The sequence below is a fragment of the Mesitornis unicolor genome, unplaced genomic scaffold (genome assembly GCF_000695765.1).
Source record: "Mesitornis unicolor isolate BGI_N332 unplaced genomic scaffold, ASM69576v1 scaffold24925, whole genome shotgun sequence".
Lineage (NCBI taxonomy): Eukaryota > Metazoa > Chordata > Aves > Mesitornithiformes > Mesitornithidae > Mesitornis > Mesitornis unicolor.
Window position 1 is genome coordinate 16,253 of NW_010186510.1, and position 13,848 is coordinate 30,100.

A 13,848-nucleotide genomic window follows, 5' to 3' on the forward strand; every position below is an offset into this window, starting at 1 on the left:
ATTGTTTTCAGAAGTTAGTCATAAAAGAGGTTGCATACAGCACATAGGGATTTGATGATGCTTCAGATCTTCTGCATAACCCTTTGACACCTGCATAGGACTGGCAGGTATAACAAGACATCCACAGAAGGTCTGTATCCTTCTGGAGCAGCGGCTTGAAGCCAGGCAGGACATCCATGGTTGTCTCAGTGTTTCCATAAGCACTATTGCATATACACTGTTTGGGTCTTACACAGATGGAAGTCTGTTTCTTGGTTACTTCTTTGTGGTGATGCTTGTAAAGTTTAAAATCTGAAGTATCTGAGGCCTCTAGTTACTTTCATGATTCCCTTATTAAAATTAAAGGAACTTCATCTTGTGCTATTTGGTCCTGTCTGTCAGCTGTAGGTTTAAAATGTTCATGCGTAGTCTTATTATTAAGCTCATCCTTGTAACTAAAAGAAATTTTGATATGTGAAATCAGTCTTCATTTACCAGAACTTACTTAGCTTTGTTTCTTCTTACCTTTTCCTACAGAAACTTTCGGTTGCACTGAACAGAAAAATCTTAACTGTCTAAAGTTAATATCATAAATAGATCCTTATAACTTTCCTCATAACTGTTCATTCAAAAGTAGTAGTTGTCTGTTAACATACTGTACCTCCACAACATGGATTATGTTATGGGGATGAACTCTCTTACACACAAAGCTTTGTCTACTTACACACATGAAGAGGTGACATCTTTTTTTGTTCTGTTTAACTGCTGGCTTTGTTCAGCGACAGAATTCAGCTTGAGTTGAAAAACTGAAAGTGGGAGCTTTTAGAAAGTGTTGAAAATGCTGAGGATGCAAAAAATTGTTGAGTGCTGGTTTGTTTGGGTTTTATTGGTTTTGGGTTTTTTTTAAGTTGCCTAAAAGCAGTTATTTGAAACTGTATTAATAGATTAAACCAGCAGTACATTTATCTCTTCGGTTACCTCTACCTGTAAGAGGAGAAAACTTCATTTCAGTACTTGTTAGTAATCTGTGGGCTGCAGTATTACATTGCAGATAATTTTTGTGACTTTTTTTTTAGAAGTTTAAATAATCCAGATAGTTTGTTTGCTTTCAGAAAGTGGCTTTATAGTGTAAGCTGTCCACTTCCCCCCCAGCCCCCATTTGTCTGGGTTGATCTTAGTTTGTGTGTCTTAGAAATTCAGTCTCTGTTTTCCCTCTTGATCATGTAATATGCACATTTTATGGTTTCTGTCTTGTGAGGCTTCGGAGTCCTCTAACCTCTGCCAGCATACTGTGAGATGTATTATACATTAGTCTCTTCACATTCCAGCATCCAAGTACTCCATTACTACTGAAATTAATATTCTACATAATCTGTATTCAAGAGTTGTTCATTTTGCAGTAGCTTTGCTACTGACTGATTGTTATAAATGAACTATGCAAGTCAACTACCATGCAAACAAACACAGACTTCATCTTTTAAATACAGAGATGTCTGGAATCTGTTGTTTCCATTTTTTAACGGTAGAGTGTGGTGAGGCAAAAATAAACTTTCTTTGGTCTATATTAAAAAATGCAAAATTGTCTGCCTCTTACCTTTTTTTTTTTTTTCTTAGGTGAGTTAATTTTTAGACTAAACCTAACAATCTGCTGATATGGTTGATGAATCCCTCTGGGGGATTCCTTTGTGCAAGAATGTGTTGGTTGTATGAGGAGTGTTTGTAGACATCACCAGTTTTGAACAGAACTCATTAATATCTTCTGGTTTCTTCCCCAAAATACAAATAAATTATATTCTCTCTTTACCTGTAATAGCTTGTGATTACTGCCTGCATAAGAGATTGTAAGGGCTCAGAAAAGGGCAAGGTAGTTTCTGCCTGGCTCTGTACAGAGCTCATGTTGGCAGCATTAGGGAGCTTTAATTACAGAAGGATCATCAGTCATGTCCTTGATCTGCATTCTGCAGGTTATGTAATCCAGGAGAGAAAACACGCAGCAAAATCTGCCAGAGAATATGGAGGAGTAGCCTTACAATTACTAACATACTAGATATAAAAGCAGCATTTCCTAAAATACAGTGTTTTATCTTTAATGCAGATTTCTGGTGTTGGGAGTATTTAAGGGGTGCTCAGAACATCTTGCCATTCAAGGCTTTTGTTGCTTGTTAGAAAGTATTGCTTTTATGTGTGTGTTTTATTTGCTATTTAAGCCTATATTTGAAATTTGCATCTGTACCCAAATTTGTTAGGTTGATGTGATTGTAAAAATGAGTGCTCCTCCAGAAAAAATTTATGCATATATGTCAATCAGATGGAATATATTCTTTAGTCTGATCTACAAAGCATTTTCAGCTATTAGCTAGGATTCATTTTTGTCTTTTCTGTTACTGATTTTAAGTTGGAAAAATATTGAAGACCACCAAGTATTTTATTAGCATGCTATATTATTAAGTGATTCAATGTCCATGGATACCTAAAAAAATCTAACTGCTGTCAAGTATCAGCTGTTCAGAATTTGAATGTCATCACATCCTAACGCAGGTTGATAGAGATCAACTGCTCTGAGCTGTGATCATTACGTTATTTCAACTCTGTTTCACTAAATGTTGCTTTATTGTAATGGCTGCTTTAATCAGCTCTCATGAGATGTGCTAATGACATTCAGCTCAAGTTGCATACTTTCATGTGCGAAATTTATTGTGTCTCTAGAAGCTGATTATCCTAATGTTATGTCACGTCAGTCTTCTCTCTGCGTCTTTCATGTCAAGGAAGACTGCTGATACACAGTGACAGGCAATGTTTGCTAAGTTACCGAGCTGTATTTCAGAGATGAGATCAATGTTTAAGATTTTTGCTCTGAAAATATCTGGAACTTTTTGTCTTCTAATCATCATGCTTCTCTGGTGAAGGTACTCTTCAATATCGAACCACTTTTTTGGAGTCATGGGACTGAACAAAGACAACCTTGATATAGCCCTTTCTTCCTCTTCTTAAGGAGACTGAAAGACATTCAGCGTTTCTCCCCAGGATTGTTACAGAACGAGAAATGTATTTGAAAAGGGAAACGTTAGTTTTGTAGAAGATACTCTGCAGATTATTTTTTATTTTATTGTGATATTACACAGAGATCCATCAGAATGAGCGGCAGGTCACGTTAAGACTGATTAGCAGCTAGATACCAAAGAGGTACCACTGTCTGCTAATCCAAATGTATTCCAGAAGGACCCAAATTTTGTTAGTATCTCCATCTGTGATATTTGCAGAGCAGCCACCAAGAAGCTTCAGTGTAAATAACTAGGAAGCAGGGGGACTAACAAGTACAGGACTCTGCTTATTGTGTATATGCAAGGCTCCAAGATTGGCTACTGCTCCTTTTCATTCAATATTTTGGATAAAAGAGAAACCATTTTGACAGTACAGTTTTTATATGTCTAGAATATGTATTCACTCACTTTTTTGCAATAAAATTCTGGTAACTTTTTCTGAACTGCAGAGTATTAGGGGCAGGGACTAGAGACTGAGATCAAGAAATACATTCCACAGATATATCACGACACCAATTAGCCCTTTTTTTCTGTGTGTTGCATAATTCACCACTTTTTTCTGTACATTGCATATATTGCATAGTTCACCAAAGGAGAAGCAAGATGAAAATAACTATAGTTTCTAACCTATTTTTTGTCTTTCTTCACTATGCAATTGTTTGCAAGATAATATATATTTTTTGGGGGAAAAAAGATGGAAAATGAACCGAGGAATTAAAAAAAAATTACAGTGCATGATAATTTTGTGCTTCAGGGCATAATAGTAATTGTTAAAGAATATAAAGCATCAAAACTCTGCTTTTGGCCAAATTTGGCAACTTTTAAAAATAAAACTAACTAGCATACTGAAAGGTCATTAATAAGGATTAGAGTGAGATTAAAAAAGCCCCAGAGCCCTGAAATCTTCTAAAAACAGTGACCATCCTACCAGAGTGGTGGTGATGGTGGGAGGAAGCAGTTTGTGGAGGCTGATGGGGCAGTCTGTGTTGTACAGATTGAGCCTACACTATGAGGCTGTGTGTCCAAAACTCCCAGTGCATATGCTATGTGTCACATACACACATCAGATGACACAGCTGTTGAATCAACAGAAGACTTCCGTAAAGAATGTACCCGTGGTGATAGTTATATCATATGAATATTCGTCTTTAAGAGCATAAATATAAACTTCAGATTTGGAAATGGAAAAGGTGTAATGTGAAAACACAGCTGCCATGTGTCTCAAAAGAAAGAGAAATCTTGGGTTCATGGGGATGTTGAGTGTCATTCTCCAGAGTCCTGAATAATCCAGTTCTACTTTGGTGTTTCCCTTCAAGAAAACATGTGTGTTTGTGAGAGCTGCCACAAATCCTCCCTGGAGGACCCCGGCCTGGCTGCCACTTCAGTCCACTTCAGTCTGGCATTGCAGCCACTGTGGGATTTGGCACTGTGCCCCCTACATGAAGTGCACATGAAAATTTTGTCCTATAAAACATTCCTTGCAAAATTGGAGGTAAGATTGAATAGAAGGCTACATAAGCTGGTTGCCTGCACTTTCACTTGTGTGCAACAGATACAGCGGCTTCCAGGACTTATGCGTATCTTGGTGGTTTTTATATTCAAGTCATCCTTGTCCTAATTCGCTCTGTTTGGTCGTTTCTAACTGAGGGGCATTTAGCATCTGCTCATGAAGATTATCTCCTTAAACCATGATCTGGGTCCAATTTCCATTGCTGGCAGGGCATGGATAGACAGTGCTTCTCGATGTTTCATGGCTATTTACTTAAGTACTGAGAGCAGCTCTTAATTTTCTGTTTAGTTCTTTCAAGGACTGGATAAGATTGCAGGAGTCAGAATGCAGAAAGATTACAAAAATCCAATTAACCATAAGATTTAATAGGAGTTAGGTATTTTAAATACCTTTGTCAATAAGGACCAAAGATAATAAAGTGCAAAACCCATAATAATTCGTGTGGAAGCAAGGAGTGCTGAAAGTTTGTGGTGTTGAATATCTGGGAGAACAAATGTTCCAGGTGCTCTGTAAGAGCATATGGACCCTCAAGAAGCAACAGCTCTCCCTGAACATCATCTTGAAGATGCTGAGTCAAGGCAAATGACTTAGCTTTTCTGGTGAAATTAGAAGTAATGAAGCATTTTTCCCATTCTATAGGCAAGGTCTACATGAATTTTGAGGCTGAGAATGTTTCTAATTGAAAATTAGTTTGATGTTTCATGATTAATAATTTCATAAATTACTCCTCACAGATGATTAAGTTAGGTGAATTAAAGTGTTAAGTCTCCTTATATCAATGCTGGTTTCCCATTGTTGCTTTTATTTTTTTAATTATAGTGAAGAAGATGTGGAATTTAGAAGACAGCTGTCACATTAGCTTTCCATTTATTTGGCTGATTGGTCTGTTGTGGGTGTCTGGATAATTATATGTAAATCACTGATGCTTCCTGATGACCAACTTGAGAGGTTTTTTTTCCACAGATCTGTCAGTTCTTGAATGTTTCTCCTAAAGTGTGAGGAGGAATTAAAAAACATTTTGACATACTCGTGCAAATGTAAGCTGAATGTAGATATGTGAATTCTTAAAACTCCGCAGTATCTAAATATGGATGTTTTCAAACCTCTACTTTTGTACTGGAGAGCAGGCTATGTATTTAAAACCACAAACCTTTGCAGTGCAAGTGCCTGAAGCTAATTGTCCCAGTATGATTTAAAATTCTACTTGTCTTCTGAATATTTTTTCCATGTTAACAGTAAAAGTCCCCTAAAATAAAAAGGAGCTACATAACCCATATGTGTTTGAAAAGGTCATTATAATGTACATGTCTAATACAGAGTTGGAAGCCTAACTTTTAACATAGAGTTGACAATTTTGGCCTGATTTATTAATAGAAGTTTTCAGTAGCTTCACATAATGTAAAGAAACCATCTCCTGGATGGTGGTGAATATCTACAGTTCTATATAATTGAAAATAATTTTTTCCATTATTAAATCCTAGTTTTCTTAAAATCACTGGAGCTAGTAATGTCAATGGTCAGAGTATTAGGAATGTTCTATGTGTGGCATAGCAGCACAGCATTTTCAAGCCTGTGTGAGCATACATTTATGAATGATTAATGCTGTTCATACAAAAATGCTAACATCAACAGCAGAGCTTTCACAAAGTAAGGGAGAAAAGCTCTGTCTTCTTTAAATAGTCTTTTGAAAACAGTCTTTGCTTATAACTTTACTGTGGTTAGTTAATTGGACACATCTTTCACCAGAATTTAATTCGGTCTCCTTCAGATACCATTTGGGGCTTGCAGGAAACATCCACAATAAATTTGGGTTCCTTTATAAACTCAAATGAATTTCAAACTAAAACTGAATTGATTAATTCAGTCAAACATAGTTATGATTAGTTCATTCACAGTTCACTTATAGCTGTCATTACATATAGAATTTTAATTCTTCAGAACTGAACTTACAATACTTGAAGAACTGTGCTTATTCTGTTTCCTTATACTGTTGACCTAAGTTGGGTTTTTTGTTTGTTTGTTTTGATAAACATACATGCTATTTGAGAAGAAAAGCTCCTTTCTGTGTAATGTACTAAACTAAATTGCAAATTTATATAAATATATAAGTGTAGTTCTGTGAAACTGTGTATGTCTTTCATAAAATATTGAAATAACCATTTCTGATTACCCTGATTTAATGAAGTGCAGTTCTGAGCTACAGAATGGCCTGCTAACTGGAGGGTTTGGGGGTTTTGTTTTGTAAATCATGCTTTGGTTGCTGGATGTAAATATTGGCCTTTCCCTGATGCCTGTCTTGTGCTCAAAGAGCTCTGAGAATAAAAACTAAAGCTGGTGTTGCTGTTGCTGGATGAGAACTGGCAAGCAAAGAGGAATACTGGCCACTGCACGTAATGTGTGTTCACAGTTTCATACAAACCGTCATTAGCGTCACCCCATATTACTGAAGAAGGTGGCAAACCGAAACACTCTGGTTATGGAACAGATTTATCCAAATTAATGATTTCATGAAAAGGCAATTGAAGGTTCACCCTGGGACAACATTCAGTGACCCCCAGGCAATGCTGACTGGAGAGAGCAGGTGGTCCCACCGGGATACCTGAGCTCCAGGTATGGCTCTGGCTGTCTTGTTGGAGGAAGAACATTTCACTGCTGCAGAACTCAAACACTCTCATTAAACCAGCCCTCCCAAGACAACGCCACATACAATATGTGCCAAGTATTCAATTGTCATCAGGAATCGCACCGATGACTAATGGTGTAATAGGGAATTCTTGTTTCAGAGTGCTGTTGTGAGGAAAAGCAGTTGTATTCGTGTCAGCGATACACGCTGTTAAAAGCAGGGCTGCGCAAGCAGCTTTGTGAGAAAAATAAACCTAGTTCTGTTGAAACATGTCTCAGTATCAAAAACAAAATCCAGTAATTTGCTTGGGCAAACAATGGAGTTGCAGGAGGGAGCTCTGGAGAAGTTCCAGCTTGTGGAGCACACAGTGGGCTCCATACCAAGCTGCGGTTGTCACAGTAAACACAACACCCCAGCGCTCTGAGCCCTGTGCAAGCTTCCAGTATGATTCTGGCTCAGGTCCATCATGCTGCTCCTGATCTTCTGAGTGCCAATGGAATGTGCTTCAACTTCCTCAAATCCCATCTATCTTTCTCTGGTTATGGTCAACAGAATGGAGATAACCAAACCATCCAGGGCCAGGGTAAAATTCACTAGAAGGGTATTGTGTTTTCTGAAGAGGGTCAGCTCCTGTTGCTTTTGTGCAGTTGTATCTTCAGAGCTACAACTGGTAGGAATTTTCCAGCAAAGATAATTTTGTCAAGAATCAGCAAGTTGTGAAAACTGAAATGCTTTGTGGGATTGTCATTCACCGGTTTGTGGTGAAACAGCTGCAGAGCGAAGACAGCAAATGGTTTGCTTGCCTCCCAGGTCATCAGATAGGTGTATGAGAAGCCTGTATTTTAAGACTTGGGCGTAACTTTCCTGTGTGAACTCTTCAGCAGCAGGAGATTGCACTTGGTGGAAGCAATCCAACAACCTACTGGGTAGTCATAGGGGTTTAGGACCACATAAACATCTGAGGCTACTGTGATTGTTTAAGGTCTTCACATGCTACAGTGGCTTCAGTCAAGCATTTGGGTGTTACTGCATATGTATCAGGAGGCTGGATTAAGATTGCCTTCCTCCCTTTTCAACCCTTTGCATGCTTGAAGTTACAACCTTGATTATATTCACTGGAGCTTGTTTGTAGCTTTCTGGATTTTAATGAAAGGCAACAGGGAGAAGCAGAGGTATTTACTTGTGTGGATAATTAATCAGTCCTTAGAAGGAATGGAAACTTTGGATCTGTCTGAAAAAACTGGCATATGAGCTAGCAGAGCAAGAGATAGGATGGTTTTCTTCTTAACAGTTTGGTACAAAAAGAGATTAGTCATATAAGGTTGCGAGCGAGCTTCACGGAGACTTTCTGAAGAAAATAGGTGACCTTGGAGCAAGCTTCTGACTCCCAGTCTGGAGGAGTTTGTTTCCCACTTAACCCTCTCTTGTCTCACACCTGCCCATGGCAAGTGTTTTAATTGCTTTCCCATGCCATCCTCTTGTTTGCTTTTAACTCTGAGGAATGAAACAGTTGGTTAATGGAAGAGCAGGAATTATTCTCTTCCCAAAGCTGTGTTCAGACAGTATCTGTGGTCAGAGCAGGTTGCTCAGGGCTTTCTCCATCTGAGTCTTGAGAATGCCCAAGGCTGAGAGTCTACAACCTCTCTGGGCAACCTGTGCTTGACTGTCCTTGATGTGGAAGTTTCTCCTTGCCAGCTTGACCTTCTCTCTCCTTCTCTCTCCTCAAATTATGATGATTATCTCTCATCCACCTACCATGTACCACAGAGAATAGCTTGGCTTCCATTTTCCATGTTTTAAAACAAAAAAATCTATTATCACTTAATGTGACCTGTTGTGTATCTGTATTGGGTGTGTGTGGCAAAGTTTTGGTAGTGGGGGCAATTACAAGGGTGGCTTCTGTGAGAAGATGTCAGAAGCTTCCTCCGTGTCTGATAGGGCCAATGCCAGCCAGCTCCAAGATGGACCTGCTGCTGACCAAGGCTGAGCCCATCAGTGACAGTGATAACATATTTAAGAGGAAAAACTGCTATGCAGCAGGAGCCAGAGAGGAGTGAGAATATGTGAGGGAAACAACTCTGCAGACACCAAGGTCAGTGAAGAAATGGGGGGAGGGAGGTGCTTCAGACACCAGAGCAGATATTCCCCTGTAGCCCATGGTGAAGAGCATATTCTTCACAGCCTGCAGGTCTTCACAGCCTGCGTGTCCCCCTGCAGCCTGTGGAGGTTAATGGTGGACCAGATAACCACCTGCAGTCCATGGAATATCCCATGCTGGAGCAGTTGGACAGAAGGAAGCCCAAAGGAAGCTGTGACCCCATGGGAAGCTGGTGCTGGAGCAGCCTGTGGGAAGGACTCATGTTGGAGAATTTCTAACCAGGCTACTTATGTGAAGTCAGTACCCTTCTCTCTTGCTGCCTTCACACTTCTCATGGTATCTCATGTATAGTCAGTCTTAACCAGTCATTTCCTCCCCTCCCATCTGACTAGTCTCTCCTTCCCCACACTTGCTTTCACCTCAATCTCCCTGAATCTGGTCCCAGTTTCTTTGTGTGAGTGAGCCTCAGTTTTCATATGACTTGCACCCCACCTCCCAATTCTACCTGTGTCTTGGAGCAGATGTTGGCACTCATGCATTTCTGCTCTCCATTCCTCCCTCTGTCTTCCTCAGCTGGAAGTCCCACCGGCTCGAGTCCTGCTCTCCTCCTGCTCTCATGGTCTCCTTTGGGAAGTCCCCCAACTTGTTCCCTCTGCATTCAGACCAGAGGTGCTTGGCCTCTCCCCACCCAGGATGCTTCTGCTGCAGATTCAAGTCTAACCCCAACTCCAAACCCAGCATTTGCCTTGTGACTCATGAGTCCCACCTTTGAGACCTGCAGGTTCACAGATTCAAGGAAAATGATAGAATTCCATGATTTTATGATTCTCATCCATGTAACATGGGGTTACCCTTCGCCAGGGCCTGAGCAAAGCTGCCTGTCAGAGAGGATACTACCATTTACTCTGTTTTCAGCCTGGATACTCCCTCTCCTGTGCAGTGTTTTTGCCGTGCTGTTCAAAAGCTACGTGATTTAGTTCCAGTGGTCTGCTCCTCCTCTCTATCTGCACACTGACTTGGACAGCCATGTCAACTTAATTTTCCTAACAAAGTCACACTACCTTTTCCTTCATCTCCATGTATGCATAATATGAGTCCTTAAAATTTAGTCACTTCTAAACTGAAAGCATTGGAGAGAGGACTTCACTTCATTATCTTCTTCCTAAGCAAATTTATCCTTGAAACTCACCTGTAAAATCATCTGAGGTACCATGTCTGCTGCTAATAATATCATAATTTTCCTCATTTTCTCATTTTAAATTTGCACCTCTCACATCCATTTATATCTCCCAGTGAGTTACTGTGCTATCTTTAAGTTGTAGGGGGGACCGGGTTATTATCATCTGTTTATGCAGTGTGGGTCCAGTGGGGCTGGAGTCCTACGTGCTGTGGAAGGGCAATCATGGCAATCATTATCTATGGAGGATATTAGACAGCCAAATAGGAGACATTCTCAGACTCACACTTGTATGCCCCATGAGAGTGATGGAAACTATATCTTTTATTTTGTGATGAGATTAGTTTAATACTATCTCTAATTCCTCTTATTTTTCTCCTCCTTTGGCAGTGGCGGTGATTTCCATCTACTGTGGGATTCCTCATTCTCAGCTCCACGTAGTGCGTTGCCACCTTCGTGCTCTGTCCTGCAGAGTGGGCACACTGAGGTTTCCTGCTGCTGCAGTTCACCCACACTGGCAGAGGTTGGGGACAGTGGGTGGGTCCTGGGGAGGCAGCCATGGGGTGCAACACTCCGGCTGCCCTGCTGTCATGCCCAGCTTCAGGGCAGGGTCCCTTGCCCAAGCAGCATTGCCCAGGAAACAAGCAGATGCCAGGTAAGGCAAGGAGGAAAAGCAGCACTACAACAAGTGGTATGTTACAACAGCATTGCTCTGTGCAGCTGTTGTGCTGCTACTGGGTTTAGCAGCAGGCCCGTCTCATCTCTGCTGCACTGACAAACTGAGCTTGCCAGAGGAGCGCTTGCTGCCTGAGGAGCAGCACTCAATCCGTGCTGGGAATTTCTGTGTTTTTATTGACAAATAACGAGGGGATGCAGAATGGACTCCTGAAAAGTTGTGCCTCTGTGTTCATGATGGAGAGTGAGTTGTTATCATCCGAAAAACACTCCAGTTTGATGCACTGGTTTTCAATGAAGAGAGATGGAGTTTTCCCAGCTGCTTGCTGACGGGATGCTGCTGCTCCTGCCTCAGCAGCCCTGCCTCTGCTAACCACCGCCTCGGTGGGCACGACTCCCAAGCACCCCACCTCTCTTTTCCTTGTCAAAATCTCAGCTCTCATCATCCCCAGGGGAGATGAACAGCTTGGCAGCAAGGTAAAAAACCTCAGAAACCAACTCTTGAGGAAGGGTTTTATAAACATTGTGCTAATTCTTTACAAAACAGCATAAGGCTGTAATCAGGAGTAATGAGAGGAGGTGCGGTTCCAGCATGCCGCTAATTAGGTACTAAAAAACTGAGCACAGTTGTCAGCACTTCTCTCTCCAGTGATAATTCAAAATGTGGTATTCCTCCCCTGACAAATTTCCCTTGTTGAATAAATAAAGTGACATTCGGTTATAGTCACCTAAAGTTATGGCAAAACTCATTCACTTTAAGCTGTTACACATCTAAGAACAGTCTCTGGCAAAGTCAAAAGGACTCATTCCAATTACACGGAAGCATGAAAATATATTGCTATATTTTTTATAAACAGTTACGGAAAATTGCACTTGTTATTTCCCCACAACCGAAGGCAGCAGAGCTGCTTCCTTGCCTGGCCGGGCTCCAGCCCCAGCCTGCGCTGCGTGCCTGCCATGGCTTGTTTGGGAAATCAGCTCCCGAGCTGTGATTTCTCCCTCTAGTTGGTGACTGTGCAACATTAGTGTAGGGATGTGCTAATTATCTGGTAGTAATTCAAGCAAAGACAAGCACACAGGACTTCCTAATTTGTAGGTAGGGTGATGATGTCGGACATTGGTCCTGCCTTCAATGGCCTTTTGGTTTGCTTTGGTGGTTGTTGGGCTGGGAAAAACAGGTGTTGCCAGTTTGCAGGAGTTATCGATATTTGGATTTTATTTCCTTTCTATTCCAGCTGAGGACAAATACACAAATGAAGGCTGAGAAACCAAGGGTGAAAGTGTTCACCTCTTCCCCTGACATCTACCATTGAAGCACAAACAAAATCCAGATCAGTGCTGTCAGACAGGTCGTCGGGAGGCACTGAGCCCAGAAGTTTGACAACTGAGTAAAGTTGCTTTTGCTTTGGAGAGGAGCGAAATTTAGGCTCTTGGCCCCTGGTGATATGCTGGAGTGCCAGCTGCCACACTGGTGGGCTCCACAGGATGCTCTCCTTGTCCTGTGCTGCAGGATGGCTTTCCTCATCTGAGAGACCATCCCATGGAAAAGCTTTCCCTGAATTTTGTGCTTCAGCTCCATGCTGTTTCTCCAGCACCTTTCGAACCAAACCTGAGCAAGACGCAGGAGTCTCAAAGGTCATCAAGCTTCTCCACATTTCATGCATGCCGGTGGATGGGTAAAGAAGGAGGTGAAAATTAATTTTCCCACTAGTTGTTTTTTTAAAAAAAAATTCATATTTTTTTTCTCGGAGTTTGAAAACTGTTTCTGAAAGCTGAAGACAGAAAATCCAGTCCCCTACCATGTGTCAATGATTTTGCCCCAAATCCCAGGGATGTCTCCTTAACATCATTGGCCTCTCAAGCTCTTCAGATAGTTCACTTTCTTATTACAGCACTTCCCTTTTACAGAGGACACTATGGATTTTAGGCTGAAGCTCATTTTATTTTCATCCTAGTTTGTCTTTTCCATTAAAAAGAAAAAATCATCTTTCTTGAATGGCTCTGTGAAAACACACATCAGCACTCATGTTTGCTGATTATTTATAGTCTTTCATTACGTTTCTGCTGGGTCTTTTCTGAGAAGCTTCCATTAGGGGCCTTCAAACCTCAGCACAGGGAGGCTGGTCAGAGGTGGGGCAGGGTTAAATAATGGCAGGATGTTTGGATTCCAGGTATAAGATGAAAACATTAACCCTGGTGCCAGTGCTAGGGCCTTAGTTCTGTTCAATCTGCCTTGCAGCACTTCTGCTGGTGTGTAGTTCTTAGAAACATCCTAAACTAGGGTGTACTCTTGGTATAAGCAAAGATCCCATGAGCCTGCAGCTAGCTTGACCTCCCAGCCCTTTGCTGTGGACAGCATAATTGAAATAAAAGTAAGCCTCCAAGTGCGATGCCCTGCACCAGGCAGCAACCCAAAGTGGCTGCGTCCAGCCAAAGTTTGCATTTCTTTATGTGTTCCTCTAACCTCTTAAATCACACTTCAAGCTTTGAGGCTAGATATATGTATTAGTCCCACAAATATTACAGCTGTCATCAAAGGCAGAAAGACCTGAGTAGGCACTGACTTATTTTTAGAGCTGATGATAAACCCATGGAAAGGATTTTGTGGTTGCATCTGTGAATATCTTTCCACTTAATATGAATTATTCACCCACACTGCCACAGTTTGCTTGTCTGGAGCAGGCAATGACTCGGACATCCAGTCATAAATCCCCACTTATCGTGCCTGAGGACCCCTCCTGGCAT